Source organism: Notolepis coatsorum (genome assembly GCF_963971535.1).
Source record: "Notolepis coatsorum genome assembly, chromosome: 8".
NCBI classification, from domain to species: Eukaryota; Metazoa; Chordata; class Actinopteri; order Aulopiformes; family Paralepididae; genus Notolepis; species Notolepis coatsorum.
Genome location: NC_140172.1, coordinates 76,403,776 through 76,426,486, shown reverse-complemented (window position 1 = coordinate 76,426,486; position 22,711 = coordinate 76,403,776). Strand labels below are relative to the sequence as shown.

General features: G+C 41.8%; 1 pseudogene across 1 annotated transcript; it reads right to left on the bottom strand.

Annotated features, from left to right (window-relative positions):
* Positions 1 to 7,034: 7,034 nt before the first annotated feature.
* Positions 7,035 to 21,997, bottom strand: LOC311233128 (protein FAM53C-like; annotated as a pseudogene). The gene is made up of 5 exons (XR_014621070.1): positions 21,931 to 21,997; positions 14,555 to 14,910; positions 14,295 to 14,350; positions 10,868 to 11,760; positions 7,035 to 7,646 (listed from the first exon to the last, which is right to left on the bottom strand). The product of XR_014621070.1 is annotated as a protein FAM53C-like (transcript).
* Positions 21,998 to 22,711: the final 714 nt, after the last annotated feature.

Below are 22,711 nucleotides of genomic sequence, written 5' to 3'. Positions count from 1 at the left end.
ACAACAAAACTACTTGCTACAAAACAAATATTGAGGGGAAAAAAGTATTAATTAAGATGTGATTTTTATGTTGAGTAACATTGTAATTTAGCATTGTAAATCTTGAGGAGAAATGTGAGCTTCAAAGATGTTTTAAATGAATTGCCATCTCTGCCAAAATGCTGGGAATCGCAGTGAGTGGTTGCCATGGTAACTAAAGAATCTGGTAGAAGCTGGTCTAGGTGGAAAATAGGCTAAATTACTGAACTCAAAATTTTGACCAAGCTAACAATGAATTTACCAGTGACTTCAAATATGATTTTTTTTAATATGTTGGCACGTTGTCAAGATGGCGGTGAACGTAACAGATTTTGACACAAAGGTCTACGAATTATTCTAGAAATTACACAAAAACAAAGGTGTTCAAACAGTGCAAAAATGTGAGGACTATTGAAACAGAACAGAACAATGTTAAGGAGTGTTTTTGGAATGAGCAACACCCTGGCAGCAAGAGTCGGCTGGCGCCATTTTCTTCTACAGACCAGAGCTCATTCTGTTCCTATCCTTTAGTCTGGTCAATTCAGGGCAACATATATTTAGTTGTAAATGCTCTGTCTTGACCCCTCTTCTGTTTGTGTCAAGTTGACATGTGGCTTTGTTTCACTGTCAGTCATGAGACTATGGCTTTGTACAGACTTGTTTTCTAGGGATCCATTTTGAGAAAACACTTTAGTGGTGTGACTGTACACATTAATTATGTAACAAACTTCAATGTTCATAATCTTTCCATTTACAATGTAATCATCCTGACCATATCAAATGAGACATGAACTGAGTTGCTATGAATATGAATGTTTGATGTTTTTACACAAATGTCCTAAAATGTAGCATGGGATTGTTATAGAGGACAATGTGTCAAACTAACTGTACATACCTACAAATAAAAACCTTCAATGGTTTCCAAAACCTTTTCAAACCCAGGTCCTGGGTATAGTTCAAAGTAAAGCGCTTTCACAAACCCTTGTGTGCATTCTGTGATTTCATTGACTTTAACAGTTCCCAAAAAAAATAAAAAAAAATATCTTAAAACATTTCAAAACACAAGTGTGTGCAAAGCCTAATATAACCTCGGTGCTGGGAAGCTCTTCAGAAAACAGGCTCTAGTCAGGTGGTCCATTCATCAACACTGTCTTAACACATTCAGTGCCACGCCCCTTTGACCATATTTGGGTCAGAGTGCCAATAAGGAAGTCAATGGGAGGTCAGGGAAATTTGCAAAGGCTTAAACTATATCTTAAATTATGGCTATGGGTCTAAAACACCCCTCGCTTATCAATGACTTGCTTGCAAAACGGATTTTTGTTTCATTGGTACATTTCTGTTTTATACCGTTTTGAATACGAGTATAGTTTGAGAGTTCTAGTAATTCCAGAGAAATTCTGCGATAATAGCTCTTTAGTGGAATACACAAAACACGTTGTCATTTTTCGGCTGATTTATGAATAGTTTTCAAATAAACGCTAGATTATCGATAGTATATGTGTACTTATGCACGCTAGAGAAGCGGGCTGAAAAATCTATTATCCATGACCTGGTCAGCGCTAACGTCATACACACACACACACACACACACACACACAGACACGCTGCGATGGCTGAGAAAAAAACATCTGATTAACCCAATACTGGTAAAATAGAGTCCTTACCTCACATCAGATGTTCTGCAAAAAGATTAATCCAATTCCTGATCGCCATTCCAAATATTGATCGCGTTTATTGATCCAACGTTATAGTCCAAAACACATAATCGAAAGCTGCTCGCAGCCTCCCCAGTGAATGTGGTAACAGATACTGCTTGCCAGAGAAAGGAAAACCCCGGACCGGACTTTTTTTCTGATGCACATGCCCACCCAATCCAATGATGTGCAATACCATCCGGGAGACGATAGGCGGCGGTATTTGCCCTTTTCAAGCTCAGACCCATTCCCAATGATAACGTCAGGCTGGATGGATGAAAAATTAATGGATATTGCTAATAAAAGCTAAAACGAGAAAAAGACGAGAAAACTCGTCATTGGCACTCAACGCATGGCGAGTTAACACGACTAATCTCGTCGTTGGCACTCAATGTGTTAATGTATCTTTATCTCTCTCTTTCACATACACATGCACACACACAAAGACTGAGGGGATTAGCTGGCATGTCCAGCATTCAGATTTTAAGAATGTTTTCAGCTAGTGGTAGTGGAATATGAATGACAGCATATGTTTCTACCAGGGCTCTGTGATTTATGACAGGGTTGCCCCTTACCTCCACACTACTACTGTTGTTTCTACCAGGGCTCTGTGATTTATGACAGGGTTGCCCCTTACCGCCACACTACTACGCTGTTGTTCCTACCAGGGCTCCATGGTTTATGACAACAGGGTTGCCCCTTACCTCCCCACTACTACACTGTTGTTTTTAGACTGCACACACCAGAGTGCTGGAAGCTCCTTTACAGTACGTTCAGATACAATGCAAAGCAAAATATTATCTCACTTTACTTGCATCCATCTGACAGTTGAACGGTAGCAAAACTGGTGTGTAGACACGCTAGTGCATTTGGTCTCAACAGTAGCATTGTTGACATTTACAAAAACAGAACCATTTCTAAATGTAACCTATTAGGCTGTTTCATATTCCTTGTAAAGATATATCAACATTTGCTCCTTCACACAAACATTTTCATTTCATTTTGCACTTCACACCGCAAAGCTGTGTCTTGTTCGCCTTTGTATGCATTTGCGCCACCTCTAAATTCCGTTTTGCGTTGTATTACAACAGACTTCTAGGACAACCATACACTGAAGGAAATATTTAACCATAATAACTTGTCTGGCTTTTATCACTCAGGTGCTTGTCACACTAAGGGGAATATTTCATGTCTTTGGCCTTCAGCTACCCTGGAAATGACATGTTGGCATCGTTAGCATTTCTCATTCAACCAACTGGGTACTACTAGCGATAAGCTAACTATATAGCGTGGCTACTAGCAATAACCTTTGGCTAAAGGGAATGATGAGCCAAAACAGAAACATTGTTATGTCCAAGACAGTGATTTTAAATATCAATATATCCCATAAAAACACCACCAACAGATGGTTAAATTCAAGTTGAGTCAGAGCCAGAAGCCTTTACACCTTATTAGCATTAGAAGAGTTTGAACCAGAAGCCTTTACACCTTATTCACATTAGAAGAGTTTGAACCAGAAGCCTTTACACCTTATTAGCATTAGAAGAAGTGTTTGAACCAGAAGCCTTTACACCTTATTAGCATTAGAAGAAGAGTTTGCACCAGAAGCCTTTACACGTTATTAGGATTAGAAGAAGAGTTTTAACCAGAGCCAGAAGCCTTTACACCAGCGGTTCTCAAACTACAGGTCGCCGTGGGTAGGTGACAGTGCGCATTGACAAAAAAATTATTATTTTTTAAAATGTTCTGGCAACATATTTTGGCTAAATATGCCTCGTTTTATAAATGTGTATTGATAACATAGTGCTGTAATAAAATGTTCTAATAAATATGCATGATCAAGTTCAACGTGTGCTTTTATTTTGATATTCCTTAATTCCACATTGAAATTACGCGATACATTAAGTGTGGGGTAGCCAAAAAAAATCCTAAATAAAATGGGATCGTGGTATAAAAAAGTTTGAGAACCCCTGCTTTACACCTTAATAGCATTGAAAGAGTTTTAACCAGACCCAGAAGCATTTACACCGTATTAGCGTTAGAAGTAGATTTCTGGATTGTATATGAGAAGAAACCGATCCCCACATAAAGGAGAGTCCAGCCCTGCTGGCACCAGACGCTGTGACAAGAATGATCACTTGCATGTTGCGGCCTCAACCCTTAAATCCTTGGACTGTCTATCACTCTGCCCTCATATTCATCACTAATGATAGATATAAAACTCATCACTGTGAGTGTCGTAACTGAGAAGGTTGGTTGGTCCTCGCTGACATTGGAGGCGCAACAAACACTCAATATTTGTTCATTTCTAAGGCCCTTATTGGTAAGCTACCTCCTTATACTACATCATTATTGGTAAGCTACCTCCTTATACTACATCATTATTGGTAAGCTACCTCCTTATACTACATCGTTATTGGTAAGCTACCTCCTTATACTACATCATTATTGGTAAGCTACCTCCTTATACTACATCATTATTGGAATGGAATTTTGGTACCTATGGAACCCCCGTTCTAGTGACTGGCTGGTCCTTAAGATCCCACAAGTTTGCTTGGAACAGGGTGAATCTGCATTTTGCTATCATGCCCCTCTAGCTCATGGAATTAACTCCATATACTGATTTTATATGCTGTGTGATTTTATATGCCTTTTTTGCTTATTTCTGTGTGTACACTCAACGTGACTATAAATGAGGGAAACCTCAGTTGCCTTTTGAGTTTAAATAAATGTTTGAAATTGAAATCACTTTATTTGTTCAAAGAAACCTATCCCATAAGTTGCATTGTTTTTGTGTTGTGATGAGTGTGCAACACCTAAGGGAGGAGTTAAGGATGGTGTACCCCACACCTAAGGGAGGAGTTAAGGATGGTGTACCCCACACCTAAGGGAGGAGTTAAGGATGGTGTACCCCAGACATCAGTGTCTTGGTGTGCAACACATTAGGGAGGAGTTAAGGATGGTGTACCCCAAACCTAAGGGAGGAGTTAAGGATGGTGTACCCCACACCTAAGGGAGGAGTTAAGGATGGTGTACCCCACACCTAAGGGAGGGGTTAAGGATGGTGTACCCCACACCTAAGGGTGAACTAGGTTTACAAACTGGGCTGTACTGTAGGGAAGCAGTGTTTTCCTGGCTCCAAAAAGCAACCAGTAATTGTTCATAAAAGTGATAATGTGTAATGGTGACACCTGCTGACCGCAAGTAGTACTATCTCAGTGTTCTCAATATGATTTCCCTGTGAACTTCTGTTATTTTTAATTTTTTTTGCATGCAGACTTTCTGCAGTGAAATCTTTTATTTTGGTGACTGTGTAATTGTTTTACATTGTTGCAGAAAATACCTGTGCGAAGAAATGACCAGGTCTCGTTTGTTCATGTATGTCTGGTATGAAGAGAAGGCTGACTAAGTGTGTCTCGCCAGACTGTGTGAGGCCAGAGCAGCAAAGGTGAGTGGTATGTTGAAGTGTTGTGGTGTCAATGTGTTCTGTACATGTACACACTCTAGAACCTGATTAATTAATAGCAACATTACACATTGTCACTTCAAAGCTAATTGACATCACAAAGGACAACACTTCCAAACAGCGTGTTTAGGCTCGCTAATGTGAAGACTTCAAACCCTGGCCAAACGGAAAGGAGTACCCGTGCCATGTTTCCCCTGGGCCAAAATAACATTTCTTACTGCCAACCCATTCTACATAATTTTCCATTCCCCTTAAAACATTATTTGGAGTTAATTTTGGGTTCCCTTGTGTCCAAAATTCATAGAATATATATAATTTGAATTAAACATAAAAATTATTGAAATTTACAGGTCTCTATTTTCATGCTGGTGCAAGGCTGGCGGAGTAGCATGGACAAGCTGAATGGTCATTTCATATGTGGCACAAGGCAAATTATTTCCACCTCCCTGTTTGATTATTTTGTGGCTCGAAGGGAACCCACTTGTGCCGAGAGATGGGAGGGCTGGTGCAGCCGGGGAGGGTCCATAAAGACCCTGATACCGCAGGGCTGGTGCAGCCGGGGCGGGTCCATAAAGACCCTGATACTGCAGTACCTGTGCCTCAGACCACGTGGAAGTGCAGACGCCTGGTACTCTGAGCTGTCTTCATGACAATAGTCTAGGCGAGGAGGACGCACAGGAACATCTGTTCAAATCCCAACAAGCTGTTATTATTGATGTTAGACTGTAGTGCATTTCATCCCACTTTGAAGTAAATAAGTTAACTGAACGGAACCTTCTAATCAGTTAATCACAACAAGCCATGTCAGCTTTACACTTGGTGGTTACTGAATTCATGTGTGGATCAGAATCAACTGGCACGCATCATCATTACGCGTGGAAAACATCACAGGGATTCCATAACATGCAACTGTGAGCAACACACACTACAATAGAAGCGGACACAAGAGAGGAGAGTGAGTAGTTAGATGGTGATAATATGCAGCTTCTAACAGTTATCCTATTCTGGAGCAATTAAGTCTACACACACCCAGGTCTTCCTCAGGGGTCTGCTAAGACTGACAGTGAGGAAGAGGATGGTGAAACATTGAGTTTAGACTATTATCCTTACTTGGTGCTGGATGAATTCAAATGTTGTATATATATGAATAAATAATTGAGCAAACAATAGGTGGAGGCTACAGTCTGTGTATATTGTGTATGACATGGAAATAAATGATCCATTCATTCACATGGGATGATGTGGTGTAGTAGAGCCTGATATAGAATATAACTGTCTAGATGCACATGTTGCCATTCGATCTCTCTGGCCTCTTGGATGAAGTCATTCTGACGTAGCCAGATTCATATTGTTTTTAAAGGGAATGAGAGGAGATGATTTGATTGGTCATAATTGAAGCCAGCCGCGACTCCACCTGCTAATAATGTATTTCTCCTACTCTAACCTCACCTGCTAATAATGTATTCCTCCTACTCCACCTGATAATAATGTATTCCTCCTATTCCATCTGCTAATAATGTATTCCTCCTACTCCACCTGATAATACCTGTTAATAATGTATTCCTCCTACTCCACCTGCTAATAATGTATTCTAATGTATGCTAATAATGTATTCTTCCTACTCCACCTGCTAATCCAACCTCACCTGCTAATAATGTATTCCTCCCACTCCAACCCTGCGCCACGGATGGGCTTGTGTCCAAAACTAAGGTGGACACACTGTTGCCCTTCTCACGCCTGTGTTTGTATCTAGATTCATGAAAAAATGCCCCAAAGTCTGTTATTTGAATAGTGTTACTGTACATGATGATATACATATTAAATGTCGAGGAAACTCTTTAATGCAAGGTCTAAAGGGAACGAACTCTGACTCCCCAAGATACTCACTTTTTAAAACCATCACTTGTGAAAGGGTTAAGGTGTAAAGTGGACCTAACTATGATCCTTTTTAAAACCATCTATTCTGAAAGGGTAAAGGTGTGGACCTAACTATGTTCTGTTCTGAAAGCTGCCATGGTTCCCAGGATGATGTCACTGCGCTGAGCCTGATGTTATTGTTAGCCAAATCATTACTATCGTCAATCAGCTTCAGTTTACCGGAGCTCATCCAATGAGAAAAGGCGTTGATCCTGAGAGCCCTGCTGATTGGTGGCTAGGAGGCCATGGGGTCAGTTCTCTTCTATCATGTTCAAGTCTAGTTCTGTACAGTCTCTCTCAAACACAGTCTGCTGGGCTGCCTCTCTCTCCTCTGGCTCCTCTTCCTCACCATCCTCCTCGCCCTCTCCCCCACCCTCCTCATCGCTCTCACTCAGTGGTCCGATACTGGTCCTGCCCAGACCCTCCGCAGGGGAGCAGGACCTGTGGAAGTCCCCCAGGAAGGGTTCTAGACCCATGCAGATGTCCCCGCCACAGGCCAGCCTACCGCCTCCTCGCTCTAGGTAGGTCTGGAGGTCCAGGCCCCGGGTCTGGAGGTGAGAGAGAGAGCAGGGTTACAGCCAGAACACTGTCCTAATTAACACTTCTTTGTTCTATGAAGCTTCAGTAGTAATTATTAGCCAATAATTTGATTAGTATCCAATTTACAATGTGGTGGGGAGATGAGAGCTATGTGGTTTTCTGGGAGTTCTCATGACAAAATGTTCTGAAAGTAACTGATTTCAAAATTTATGTTTTTTTTATACATTATTATTTTTGTAAGTTATTCCTTATGCTGATGTAGGCACATTTTTGGAGGAGTAGATATGACTTCACGTGACGGGAGAGAAAGAAGATTCTAGGCAGCACTACAGGTCCCACCACGATGGCGGAGGATTTGAAAATATTTTGGAGGGAACCTGCTAACGTTAATGAGGCAATCTGTACACTTTGTATGATGAAGGGAGGCTGCAATTCGAAACTGGCCCCCGTAAATGTCCCCCCCCCCCACAAGTCCCCGGGCACCGAAAAAAATAAAAAAAAGATAACCCTTTTTTTTTATAAAAAATAATCGTCATAATTTAGAAATGAGATTGCATAGGTCTATGAATCGAGATTGCGATTTTTTTTCGATTAATCGTGCAGCCCTAATCCACACACTGTATTACAGCTGGATTACAGCTCCCAACACAGCTCCCAACAATCTTTCCCCTGATGGGTTGACACATTGTCATTCTGGGACAATCCCGATCATCCCGATCATTCTGGGAGGCACCCCGGTGGCCTCTGTGGAGTCCTGCCGCTTCCTCGGGACCTGAAATGGGAGCTGAACACCATCGCTCTCAATAAAAAGGCCCGGAAGAGGATGTTCTTCCTACGTCAGCTGAGGAAGTTCAGGCTGCCGAGGACTATGATGGTCCAGTTCTACACTGCCATCATCCAGTCCATCCTCACCCTCTCCATCATCACCTGGTTCCCTGCAGCCACGGTCAGGGACAAGGCCAAGCTGCAGCGGGTGATACGATCAGCGGAAAAGGTGATCGGCTGCCCCCTTCCCTCCCTCGAGTTCCTACATTCCACCAGGGCCTTGAGGAGGGCGAGGAAAATCATGGCAGACCCCGCCCACCCGGGTCACGGCCTCTTCATTATGCTCCCCCACGGCAGGCGGCTTCGGCTGCCCAAGACATTAAAGTCCCGCCATAGACTTAGCTTCTTCCCCTCAGCAGCTCGCCTGGTAAATGAGTCAGGTGTCCCCCTGCTCCCCCCCCCCCCCCCCCCCCCCCTCTATGGCGAGCTGCTAGGGCTGGACCTCTGGACTTGAACTGTGCTGCACTGTATACATGTCCCCCACCACTGCACTTTACTTTACTGTCTTATTGTTGTCTCACTGTTCTGTCCTGTTTTGCACTTATTGATTTATCATTATTATTATTACGTTGTTCCTATTTGTGAAAAAATCAATCATGCACTGAAATGTCAAATCACGTTCCATTTGTACCTGTACCAGCGTTTCCGTTAGCCGGTAATTACCGGTATTTGACCGGCAAAATCTGTTGAAGTCCGACATATTTAATCTCTCCGGTCTTAATGTCCGGTGAAAATAATTCCCTCTAAGCACAATTTGATTATTTGAATTGTATTAAAATAGGCTAAAATTAAATAGCCTATGCGATGAACGAAACAATCATTACATTTGTTTCATCGTTGCTTCTAATAATGACAACGACGTTGTCAGCGAGAGCTTAGTGCTGGCCGCTGGGTTTGCGAATGCATGTGCAGCTGCAGAGCCGGAGCAGCAGCGGCACAGTGCAGTACTCCAATTCAGCCATTGGCAATTCAGCTGTTGGGTGGGGGGCGCTGCTGAGCGGTCCCCAGATAGAGCCAGAAAAGAGCCAGAAAACAGCTGAATCTGCTGCTCTGCATCGACATACTCTCGCAAATAAGTCATTGGGAGGTGGAGAGAGAGAGTCGTCACGCAAACCCACGATAATGTTGCCGTCTCTCTCTGCCAAATTTCTCAGTTCTTCGCTTGATATAATTAATACAAATGTCCAATATAACGGAATTCGTTAGCTCATAAAAATGTGATTATAACAGACTGCTGTTTATTAATGTCGGGCGACTGCCCACAGACACCCATTTGATTTAAAGTCGGCAGCAGCACGGAGTCTCTGGACTTATTTTATTTGGAATATAATGACTATACGCAAAAGTAGCCTAGTTTTAAGTAAAAATATTATAAATCTACATGCCTTGATGATGTCATTCTTTTGTTTTGTTGTCATTCTTTTGCCTATCAATTGTTTTTAAGCTCAATAAACTCTGACCGGAATTTCTCTCATTTGACCGGTAGATTGAAATCTACCGGACACTGAGGCCGGCAACAATTTTTTTTAACGGAAACCCTGACCTGTACAATATGGTGAATAAAGAAATCTGAATCTGAATTGCTTTTGTAATCATTAAAGCGTTGTGAGCTGTAATCCAGTGTGCATTCGATCTTCACATGCACTTTTATCCTGCACCTTAGTAGCCTAAAACTGGTTGGATGTGTGTGCTTCAAATCCAGAAACCTTACCAAATGATTCAGTGCAATCAATCAAATGGGGAATAGAGTTTTCTGGGTCCGAAAGAGAAATCAACATAATAATCTGCATACAGACGTAGATTGCTTTCGACACTACCAACCTACATTGAATGTTGGATAAGGATGCTCTCAAAAAGTTAATGGAGAGAAAGGGTCTCCCTCTCCCTGCCTCACCCTGTGATGTAGTTCAAAAGGACGGATTTATTTGTTGCATGTTAAAATCGAACTGGGATGACCGCTGTTTGGTCCATATGGATGTTATGTGTTTCCCAAGTCTGTTAGCTATTACTTTTGTAAAAATTATATTTGGTCATAGTTTAAAAGGGCTATGTGCAAAGGAATTTGGAGTCGAGTCGTTAATCAAAATTGGGGCAAAGATCTTATGAAATTGTCAAATTTACAACCAAAACTGTCTGGGCCTAGTGCTTTGCCAGAGGGAGATGCTTTAATTGCCTCAACCAAATGTTGTTAAATTCTTAGTATTACTGTCTAGTACCTGGTACTGTGTGACATTTCTTTAATATTGATACAATTATTATATAGTATTTATTTAGTTTTAATATCATTACTGTATTGTATTTGTTTAGTTTTTAATACACTATCAACACTGTATCTGGTAGTGTGTGGCATGTTGTATTTATTTAATCTTTGATATGCTTCCTGTATTATATTTGTTCAGCTAACCTGCGTCATCTTGGTGAAGTCGAGGACCGGCCTGGCGCAGGGCCTGGCGCTGGGCCTGTCCGGGTCCCGGCGTCTCTTCAGGCCAGGTTTGAGGAGCAGCAGGTCGCAGGGCTGGGAGTGGCAGCGGGGGAGTAGAGGGGGCAGGGAGCGGCGCAGGGAGCACGGCGTGCTGCAGGCGGAGGAGGGGGAGGCTGTCGCTCCCGCAGAGCAGCCCGGAGGAGGAGGAGCGGTGCGGGCCGGCGCGCGAGGAGGAGGCAGAAAGGTGGAGTTGACCGAGTCTCTGATCAGCACGGGGGAGAGGGAGAAGCGGCGCTGGGGCGGGGGAGGGGGGTGAAGGGGTGAGGGGGAGGAGGAGCAGGAGGAAGGGGAAGGGAAGAAGCAACAACAGGCTCCCCCTCCGCCCCCTGCGGCCTCGCTGGGGTCCCAGGGGAAGCTCCAGGGGAGAGGGGAGTCAGGAGACAGGGCCAGGCTAAAGAAGGTAGGACTGGACGAGGAGTGGAGAGAGGAGTTCAGAGAGGAGCTGGGGGCGCGCAGTGGACAGGGGCCTCCTCCTCCGCCTGCCGTGGCCCCTCCTGCCGCAGCCCCCCCGGAGACCCCACCCCCCACCCTGACGGGCGTCCAGACCCGCGAGGCAGTGGGCCGCCAGGTGTAGCGGCAGCGTGACAGGTCCTCGGGCACCGAGAGCGAACGACAGTGGCGTTTAGGGGGCGGCGGGGGAGGCGGCCCAGGGCCCAGGCCGGGAGGAGCTGCCGCGCCTGGGAGAGGCAGCTCGGTGGCAGCCTGGTCCCCTCCCTCTGGGAGCACCAGGGGCACAGGGCCGGGTGGAAAACTGGAGCTCAACAACCCCCCCTGCAGGCCGGGCTTGGAAGGACACCGCTGCCAATAACTGCTCTCTGATAACAACAGATCATACATGTTATTAAGACTCAGGACATCTTCATTCTTCAAGTCATCTTCAAAACATCATATTATTAAGACTCAAGACAGTCTATCCATATAACTTTGTATGATACAATAATGCTGTATACACCATATATATTTATCGTATATATATATTTCCATATCTGTCTGAATATACCTTCTATATACCCATTTATACACCTGTATATAATCCTTTTTACATATCTGTAGATACTATATCTAAATCTGTACATAACCCTTACCTACTCTTACTAGTCATACCTCTTGCCAGTATGACTTTATACCTTTATCGTTGTACATAATAATAATACTATAACACTGTACATAAATCTGATTAGCACTATTATAGCACTATATTTGATATCAAATGAATCACCTGTACATTGTATATTACTGTTGCACTTTACTGTTACATGTGCACTCTAGGGTTGGATGCCAAACTTATTTTTATTGTACTGTACTTTTGCTGTATAATGACAATAAATTGAATCTAATCTAATCTAATATAATATAATATAATCAGAGTGTGTGCTCGTGTTGTTGTATCATTACCACCTGCTGGGAATTAGGGTTAGGACATCTCTCCAACTCCCTACATACTGGTGGAAATAGGATTTAATTTCTAGGTTAAGAAGGTTGATCAAATGCTTTTACTCCTATGCCTAAATGAAAGACCAAATGTGGATCACTCTTAGAATAGTTGGGCAGATTACCTGTTCTGAGATGATAAATACAGTTCTAGGGCTGCAACTAATGATTATTTTGCTATCAATTAATCTGTAGATTATTTAATTAATTAGTAGATTAATCTAAATGATTAATTTACCAGAAAAAACAACAACAATTGATTCTATTTGCAATTGAACATTTTAACATGTTTTACTAGTATCCTTAGGTCACATGGGTAGTTGCTTCTTTGACACCACCTACTGAATACCCAGAGTAGGAGATGAGCCATGAAGTTTATTTATGTTTAGTGTGGATTCCTACAGTACATGAGTAATATAACACCCGCCCGTTACTATGACATTGTTTATCATTAAATACAATGTATCCATGCCTGTAGCTAAATGCTGAAGAACAGGGGAACTACATTTACTTTTCAGCTTTATATTTGAAAAAACTACCAGCCAGAGAGATTTTTTACCTGCCAAAAATTATAAATAGCTTTTTAGTATATCTCCATGAGTTATTATATTTATTGTGTGTTATTGCTCCACTCCATGATATGGTAGTGCTTGTGCCAGCACAGGAGATACGATTTAAAAAAATTAAACATGTATATATATATGGGCCTATATACATATTTAAATCAATATGTTCCTTTTGAATAAAATAGGCTCAGGAATCAGGATTGTTATGGCTAATTAGCCTAATCCATGTCAAAAAAGAGTAGCCTATAGTAAATGTATACACACATACACAGTAAGTCAGAACACACACAAGAGAGAGGGAGAATAGCTTATAGCAGACTTTCAGATATTTCTGCTAATGAAGTTAAATATTAATTATCATCAACTATCCAGTTCGTTTTTATAGTCTAACGTTTGGCTACTTCAAATATATATATATTTGTATATACATATTTTATTTATATATATAATATATACATATTTGTATATATAGTATATTGTATATACTATATATTTGTAAATACAATCAAACTCTTCACATTTGTTCATAATTCACTGTTCATACTTTTTGCACAGCCCTGCTAAATATTCCATCCCACTGTATTTATATTCTAATTAGTGTATAAGACCACATCATGCACAATTGTACAGCCCTGGCCTATTAATCACGAATAGTGGTTTAAGAGAAGTTATTTATATTTTGAACGTGATTCACTGCACATTAGTTAGATTATTAGTTAGTTAGATTACACGCATGTTATGACTTTGAGCGTCTGCCATTTCCACCGCAAAAGGCACATACAATTAACAATACGATGCGTCGGTCATGAATATGCAAATCAACTAAATGTCATGGTTGACATCGTCGGCAACGTTGATGAATTGTTGCAGCTCTAGATAGGTCTGATTTTCCTGTTCTGAGATGATAAATACAGTTAGGTTTGCTTTCCTGTTCTGAGATGATAAATACAGTTAGGTCTGATTTCCTGTTCTGAAATGCTTGATAAATACAGACACATGTTTTGGTACCAGCAATGGTTGTGAAATCGATGTGAAAGAACATTGCTATCATAATGGGAGTGAATGAACATTGCTATCATAATGGGAGTGAATGAACATTGCTATCATAATGGGAGTGAATGAACATTGCTATCATACTGGGAGTGAAGGAACATTGCTATCATAATGGGAGTGAATGAACATTGCTATCATAATGGGAGTGAATGAACATTGCTATCATAATGGGAGTGAATGAACATTGCTATCATAATGGGAGTGAATAAACATTGCTATACTAATGGGAGTGAATTAACATTGCTATCATAATGGGAGTGAATGAACATTGCTATCATAATGGGAGTGAATGAACTCACCAGGCATCAAGCCATCTGGGGGACAGCAGTGAGAGGTTTGTAGGATCCAGCAGGGACTGAGAGAGAGAGAGAGAGAGAGAGAGAGAGAGAGAGAGAGAGAGAGAGAGAGAGAGAGAGAGAGAGAGAGAGAGAGAGAGAGAGAGAGAGAGAGAGATTCGTAAGACTATAGAAATTTGTATTTTCTGCCCTTAGTCCAAGAGACAGGCAGGCAGGCAGACAGACAGACAGACAGACGGCAGACAGACAGATACTGTAGTTACCAGACAGATGGTCCCAGGATGTGCTGCGTCTCCTTTCAGAGTCTGTCTGCTCAGTCTCTCCACCAGCACCTGCACCATGGCATGGTGGCAAGGAGAGGCAGGCGAGGAGGAGCAGGAGAGAGGAGGGAGGGGAAGAGAAAGAGGAAGAGGAGAGAGGGGGTTGGGTAGGGGAACAGGAAGAAGAGGAGGAGGAGGAGGGGAGAAGTGTGTCCTTCGGTATGTTTGTCCGTGGGTCCGTGGTCACAGAGGAAGAGGCTATGAGTGTTTGGCTCCTCCCCCTTTCCTCCTCAGGGCCAGGAAGCCCCGCCCAGTCTCACGTGGACATTGTCATCCCGTTGTTGCCCACGGCAACTCACCTGCGGAGGAGGAGCTAAAGGTAAGCATGAATACAGACCAAACATCTACTGCTGTATTAGCATGGAAGTGGGGGACCATGTGAATTCTGAAAATGGGTGACATTCAACCTTAACCCAGACCTTAACCTTATCTCAACCTTAACCCTTTTAATACACTCCACTGTTTGATTGTACTGTAGATGAGATTGCATAATTTTACTCCGTCTAATCTATTTTATTCTATTTGACTCCTTTATTACGTTTTATTACAGGTTTTAAACTGTCCGGTTTTTAACTGTGTGGGTATCAAGCAGGAAGAAAAACTGTCAGGTTTTAAACTGTGTGGGTATCAAGCAGGAAGAAAGACTGTCAGGTTTTAAACTGGGTGGGGGACCCAGGCCTGAACACGTGAACACTTAAGGTAACTAACTTGCGTTCAGCGTTTCTCTGATTTTTCTCTGATTGGCCACGACACCCACGTGACACCCCCCTTATCCACGCCTGCCGCTCTCGCTCTGTGTGTTGTGTTGCAGCGCGCGGCAGAGGTCGCTGCCTTCCTCAATTTATACGCATGGAAGTATTGACTACGCCGTAACGAATCATTAAAAAAATATACCGTTAACTGGAATATGTTGTGCCTTTACACATATGTTGGATTATGTAATTGGTTTGTCATGACTAGGGGTGGGACGATACATCGATCCAGATCGATACATCGATGTAATTATCAACAATCGAATCGGATCGATGCGATGTAATAAGATCGATTCATATCGATACTCTTATTTTGAAAATCCTGTGGTGAGTCTCATATCCGCCCAAGAACAACAGCAGTAGCTCCGTGTGTGTAGATGTTACAGCATAGCATTCTCCCTTTCTGTGTGTGTGTGTGCGCGCGCGTCTTTGGAAAGACCAGATGAGGTCAGAGGAGTTTGATAAACAATATAATACATAATAAATGTAGGCCTATACATGATCATGCAACATCAACAAATTGTTGTAGGAACGGTTTGGGAGAGGGAGGTTGTGAGTTTTAAGTTCCAAAAAATGTAGCTTAAAGTTTAAAGCTCAATATATAAAAACGTGGCACTTTACAGTGAACAGGAGGTCTATTTGTATTAAAAACAATAGTTTGATTTTCCTTTAAATGTCTGGAAGAGCTCAAAAATACAAATGTCAAATGATATTTTCATTACCTTTTTTTTGTTGATCTAAATGTTACTGATGGTGTTAAATGGGCATATGATATCATCTCATATCGATCGCAGGCACCTGAATCTAATCGTATCGTATTGTATCGTGAGAGACTTTGTGATATCGGCAAATATCGTATCGTTGTCCAAAGAATCGATATCGTATCGTATCATGATGAAACTGGTGATTCCCACCCCTAGTCATGACAAACCAATAAAATATCGCATCGCCGGCTGAGCTCTGGTGTCCGCTGGAGCAAGCCAGAGACAGCCGGCGATGCGATATTTTATTTGTTTGTCATGACAAACCAATTACATAATCCAACATATGTGTAAAGGCACAACATATTCCAGTTAACGGTATCTTTTTTTAATGATTCGTTACGGCGCAATCAATACTTCCATGCATTCGGGACCTCCATGTTTTGGGGGTATTCATCAGACAAATCGGATCCGGGATTCGGCTCCCATCAGTCGGGCAAGAACTGCGGGTTTTCAGCCTCTCTCCTCTCTCCTGGAGCTTAAGGGGGAGCTTAGTATTCCTGCCTCTGAGGAGGTGGCTACAACAACACACAGTGACTACATGCAGTCACTGTGTGTTGTTGTAGCCAGTGGGGAAATCGCGATTTTTTTATTTGTTTGTCATGACAAACCAATTACATAATCCAACATATGTGTAAAGGCACAACATACTCCAGTTAACGGTATATATTTTTTAATGATTCGTTACGGCGTAGTCAATACTTCCATGCGTATAAATTGAGGAAGGCAGGGACCTCTGCCGCGCGCTGCAACACAACACACAGAGCGAGAGCGGCAGGCGTGGAAAAGGGGGCGTGCTAGCGCGCTGTCACGTGGGCGTCGTGACCAATCAGAGAAACGCTGAATGCAAGTTAGTTACCTTAAGTGTTCACGTGGCCTGAACTGCACCCTGAGTGGGAGGTTTGCCCTGAGAGGGAGGTTTGCCCTGGGTGGGAGGTTTGCCTCAGAGGGAGGTTTGCCCTGAGTGGGAGGTTTGCCCTGAGTGGGAGGGTTGCCCTGAGTGGGAGGTTTTCCCTGAGAGGGAGGTTTGCCCTGAGAGGGAGGTTCTGTGTCGATATCAAACAGGGGAGAAAGTAAAGAAGACTGTTTTAAACTGTTTAAACACTAAGTCAGAACTGCACTATTGCGTTATTTTACTATGTCTATTCTATTCTACTCTTATATTACTTTTTATTACAGGTTTTAAAGTGTGTGGGAAAGACTGTCAGGTTTTAAAATGTGTGGGTATCAGGCAGGAAGAAAGACGGCAGGAAGAAAGACTGTCAGGTTTTGAACTGTGGGGATATCATGCAGTAAGAAAGACTGTCAGGTTTTGAATTGTGTGGGTATCAAACAGGAAGAAAGACTGTCAGGTTTTGAACTGTGTGGGTATCAGGCAGGAGGAAAGACTGTCAGGTTTTGAACTGTGTGGGTATCAGGCAGGAGGAAAGACTGTCAGGTTTTGAACTGTGTGGGTATCAAACAGGAAGAAATACTGTCAGGTGTTAAACAGTGTGGGTATCAGGCAGGAGGAAAGACTGTCATGTGTTAAACAGTGTGGGTATCAGGCAGGAGGAAAGACTGTCAGGTTTTAAACTGTGTGGGGGACCCAGGCCTGAACTGCACCCTGAGAGGGAGGTTTGCCCTGAGAGGGAGGTATAAAGGTTCGAATTGGGTACCAAACAGGAAGAAAGACTGTCGGATTTTAAGCTGTGTGGGTATCAAACAGGAGGAAAGACTGTCAGGTTTTAAATTGTTTAAATAGTCATTCAGAACTGCACTATTGCGTTATTTTACTATGTATATTTAAGCATTACATCACGCGCAGGAGTGTGTTATACTCATTAGATCACACCTAGGGGTGGTTGTTAGGCCCGACGCGCAGCGGAGGGTCGTTAGACCCCCCTAGGCGTGATCTAATGAGTATAACACACGACTTCAAGTGATGTAATGCTTTTATACAATGGCCCAATTCACCCAACCGTATTACTATACAATAAACACAGTAATTGAAGCATAATGGAGATTTATTCACAAAACCATCCACAGATAAAGTAGATCCAATTGTCATTTTTTTGCCATTATTTTTTTTCAGTTTTTCTTTTGTTTCACAATGGGTCATGACAAACCAATTACATAATCCAACATTATGTGTAATGAACTAACATATTCCAGTTGACTATCTTTTTTGGAGGATTCGTTCAAAAGATATTCATACTTCCATTTGTCTATCTATGGCGGACTCATTCAGACTCATTCAGAAGGGGAAAGAAATTAAGAAAAATAAAAGTAATTCGGTTGTGGGAGGGATCTGGGGTCACGTGGAGTGTGTTATACGAAATAACAACGGCTAACTTAACTGTTTCAGCCAATCAGAATCAAGATATTTGCATGCCATTGTATAATCTATTTTACTAACTGTTTTATTGCACTGCACTATTGCACTATTTTGCTACTCTTCTATTGTTTTTTAATTATCTATATTATGTGTGACGATCAAGCTGTAAACAAGGAGGCCTATTGGGATGTGAAGAACTGTGATTTGGTTCTATGTCTTACCAGTTACTTCTATTCTGCATCGAACATTGTACATATGTCTACTGAACAGCACAGAGCTGCTGTTTAAAAATATTGTCACGTTGTGGAAAGCAGGATGAGAGAGCGTAGATTTCAGTGTGTATCATTTAATCATTTATCATTTAACATTTGAAAGGCATACATTGTTGTCATACAGAAGTACAGAATACTTATGCAAAATGCTTCTTACTGTTACTGTTAGAGACTGTGCTAGACAAGATAAGTATGAAATAAAATAGTATAGCATGTAAAATAGAAGTAAAAATAGAGGTCACGCTGTTCAGTATAGACATATGTACAATGTTCGATGCAGAATAGAAGTAACTGAGTTACCATACAATATACAATATACTATGCAATGTACTAATATACAATACGGCTCACTTTTCCCACTTCAATGACAGAGCTGCTGTTTAATAATATTGTCGCGTTGTGGAAAGCAGGATGAGAGAGCGTAGATTTCAGTGTGTATCATTTAATCATTTATCATTTAACATTTGAAAGGCATACATCGTTGTCATACAGAAGTACAGAATACTTTTATCCAAAATGCTTCTTACTGTTACTGTTAGAGACTGTGCTAGACAGCATAAGCGTGGCGCGATGTGAAAGGGGAAGTGAACTCCAGCGTCTCGCCACAGCAGGGCGCAGCGGCAAGCCTGCCGAGTCTGCCCCTGCCGCGGGGGCGTGCCACAGCGTGTCACGTGGCCGTCGCGGCCAATCAGGCGAACCCGGAAACCGAAATCCGACTAAATCCGTTGCGGAAGTGATACACGCGACCCGTCTAGTGTCAACATCTCTCATTCGCTCTGAAGAGAGCAAGAGTGCAGCTCCTCTTTCAACATCACTTGAAAATGGCCCAGTAAACTATTCACTTTAGTTAAAAGCACGAGGCGTTGTCTAACGTTATGTAGCTGACTAGCTGGCTAGCTACTGATAGCGCATATCAACGACTGATACCACCATTGGAGTTCGTTTTTGCAGCTGCTGCTAGCTAGCTAGCTAACATTAGCCACCCAGCAACTGTAGCCAGCTAATACGGTCTGTGCTGGCTGCACCTTTTAATTCGCAATGGAGTGGAGCCAACTAACTGTACAAATCGGTAGGCGGGTGGGGTGGGGGAAACTGTACATTGGAAGGGATTGGGTTTGGACATTTACAGGGGCCAGTTTCAAATTGCAGTCTCCCGTAGATGCTCTTTGAGAATGGTTTTGAAAGTGGGTAGTGATTCACATTCCTTTACAGCTGTGGGTAGGGCGTTCCACATTTATGTGGCATGATTGCAAAACGTGTTTAGTCCCTTGTTTGAGCCGAATCTGGGTTTAACATGATTTGTGGAGCTCCCTCTGGTGTTGTGGTCGTGGTATTTACTGACCTTTGGGAAGTATTTTGACATGTACATGGGTACCTTAGTGGTGTAGTGTATCTTGTAGACCAGGCCCATTGCAAGTTGCTGTACTCTGTCGTCTACTCTAAGCCATCCTAGGTTGTTAAAGTGGGCAGGGGTGAGGTGGGTTCTAGGAGTAAGGTCAAGCAGTAGTCTGACCAGATTGTTTTATGTTTGTAATTTTGTTTTTAGCACCTTTGAGGTGCTTTGGTACCATGAGGTGCAAGCAGTCGTAGTACCCTTGAATGAGTGCTCCTGCCAGAGTCTTCAGGGTATTCTTGTTTACCAGAGAGGAGATCCGGTACAAGAATCTAGTTCGTTGGTTGACTTTTTTTATTACATTGGATGCCATTTTGTCACAGGAAAGATTTGCCTCTAGGATGGAACCCAGGTAGGTAATTTCATCTTTCCTTGTGACAATATTGTCACCCACTGTAACTGAGATGCTGTCGGTCTTGCTGAGTTTGTTATTTGAACCGAAGAGAATGGACTCTGTTTTACCCAGGTGTAATGATAGTTTGTCATCAGCGAGCCAGGTGCAGATTCTGCCTAGTTCCGAGCTGAGGGTTTTTTCAACCTGTAACTTGTTCCTGTCAGAGACCAGCAGGGCTGAGTCCTTCGCGAACAGGAACAAGTTGCAGTCAAAAGCTGACGACATGTCATTTGCATAAATTAGGAACAGTAGCAGTCCTAGTATGTTTCCTTGTGGAACACCACAGCTCACTGGGAGGGGGGGGGGGGTAGGGTACTGTTTACCTCCACCATCTGTTCTCTCCCCTCCAGGTAGGATTGCATCCAACTCACTGATAGACTATCAAAACCAGTAGCTTTTAGCTTGTCAATCAGAATGGAGTGATTGGCCGTGTCAAATGCCTTTTGTAGGTCCATCTATGGGTGGTAGATGATGAGTGATGGGTGTTAGATGATTTGTGGGTGGTAGATGATGACTGGTGGATGGTATGATGACTGGTGGGTGGTAGATGAGGAGTGATGGGTGGTAGGTGATGATCAGTGATGGGTGGTAGATGATGACTGGTGGGTGGTAGATTATTTATGAGTGGTAGATGAGGACTAATGGGTTGTAGATGATGACTGATCTACACTGACAAGTCATTTGAATGTGCAAATAGCTCTGTTCTCACCACAAAGTCAACAGTGCTATTTTTAAAATACAAATGCATCACTTAACATCTTAATATGAATGCACCACTTAACATCATTGTAATATAAATGCATCACAATGCACCACTTAACATGATCTTAATATCAATCCATCACTTAACATTAGGCTATCTTAATATCAATGCAGCACTTAACATCATCGTAATATAAATGCATCACTTAACAATAGGCTATCTTAATCAATGCATCACTTAACATGATCTTAATATCAATGCATCACTTAACATTAGGTTATCTTAATATCAATGCAGCACTTAACATCATCTTAATATCAATGCATTACTTAACATCATCTATCAATGCATCACTTAACATTAGGCTATCTCAATATCAATGCATCACTTAACATTAGGTTATCTCAATATCAATGCATCACTTAACATCATCTATCAATGCAGCACTTAACATCATCTTAGCTATAGATGACATGTATGTAGCTCATCCATTCAATGGCATCACATCCACAGCTAACTAACATTAGTCAACGTTATCTATAAAATAAACAACAAGCCACCGGACTCATCGTGTCGTTATTTACAGCATGCATCCTGCAGCCTTGAAGCTGCTGCTCAGATAACGCTAGAAACAGCCCAGCAGCACTGAGGCTAGCAGGCTAGTTAGCCTCATCCAGACAGAGAGCTAACAGCTACTAGCTACTACATCTACATCTACATCACTTACCAAACACATCCCGAACCAGCAGCACCACCCTGGCGACTACACCTCCACGTTAAAACACCACTACTGTTTAGCAGCATGAGACTCTAATAGGAATAGCAGTGATAACAGGCTGTACTGGTTACTATGGACCAGGGGGAGCATGTCAGGAAAACACGACAGGCCACGCAGAGAGGATGATGCTGCTATGATGAAGATGCATCTTCCTCCTCATCACACATGAATTAATGAGACTTCATTTTCACGAATAGCATCCTTACCTAGACGAGAGCTCCGCAGAATGGAGGCTTGGAGGCGAGAAGTTAAGGATAAACATAATAATAATAAAATAATAAAATAATAATAATAATAATAATAATAATAATAATAATAATAATAATAATAATAATAATAATAATAATAATAATAATAATAATAATAATAATAATAATAATAATAATAATAATAATAATAATAATAATTATTATTATTATTATTAATAATAATAATAATAATAATAATAATTAATAATAATAATAATAATAATAATAATAATAATAATAATAATAATAATAATAATAATAATAATAATAATAATAATAATAATAATAATTACACCGCACCTCCACCAGGACCTAGTATTAATAATAACACACCCACATCCCATAATTAAAGATAACACCTCCACCAGGACCTAGTATTAATAATAACACATCCAGGACCTAGTATTAATAATAACACCTCCAGGACCTAGTATTAATAATAACACCTCCACTAGTATTAATAATAACACCCCCACCAGGAC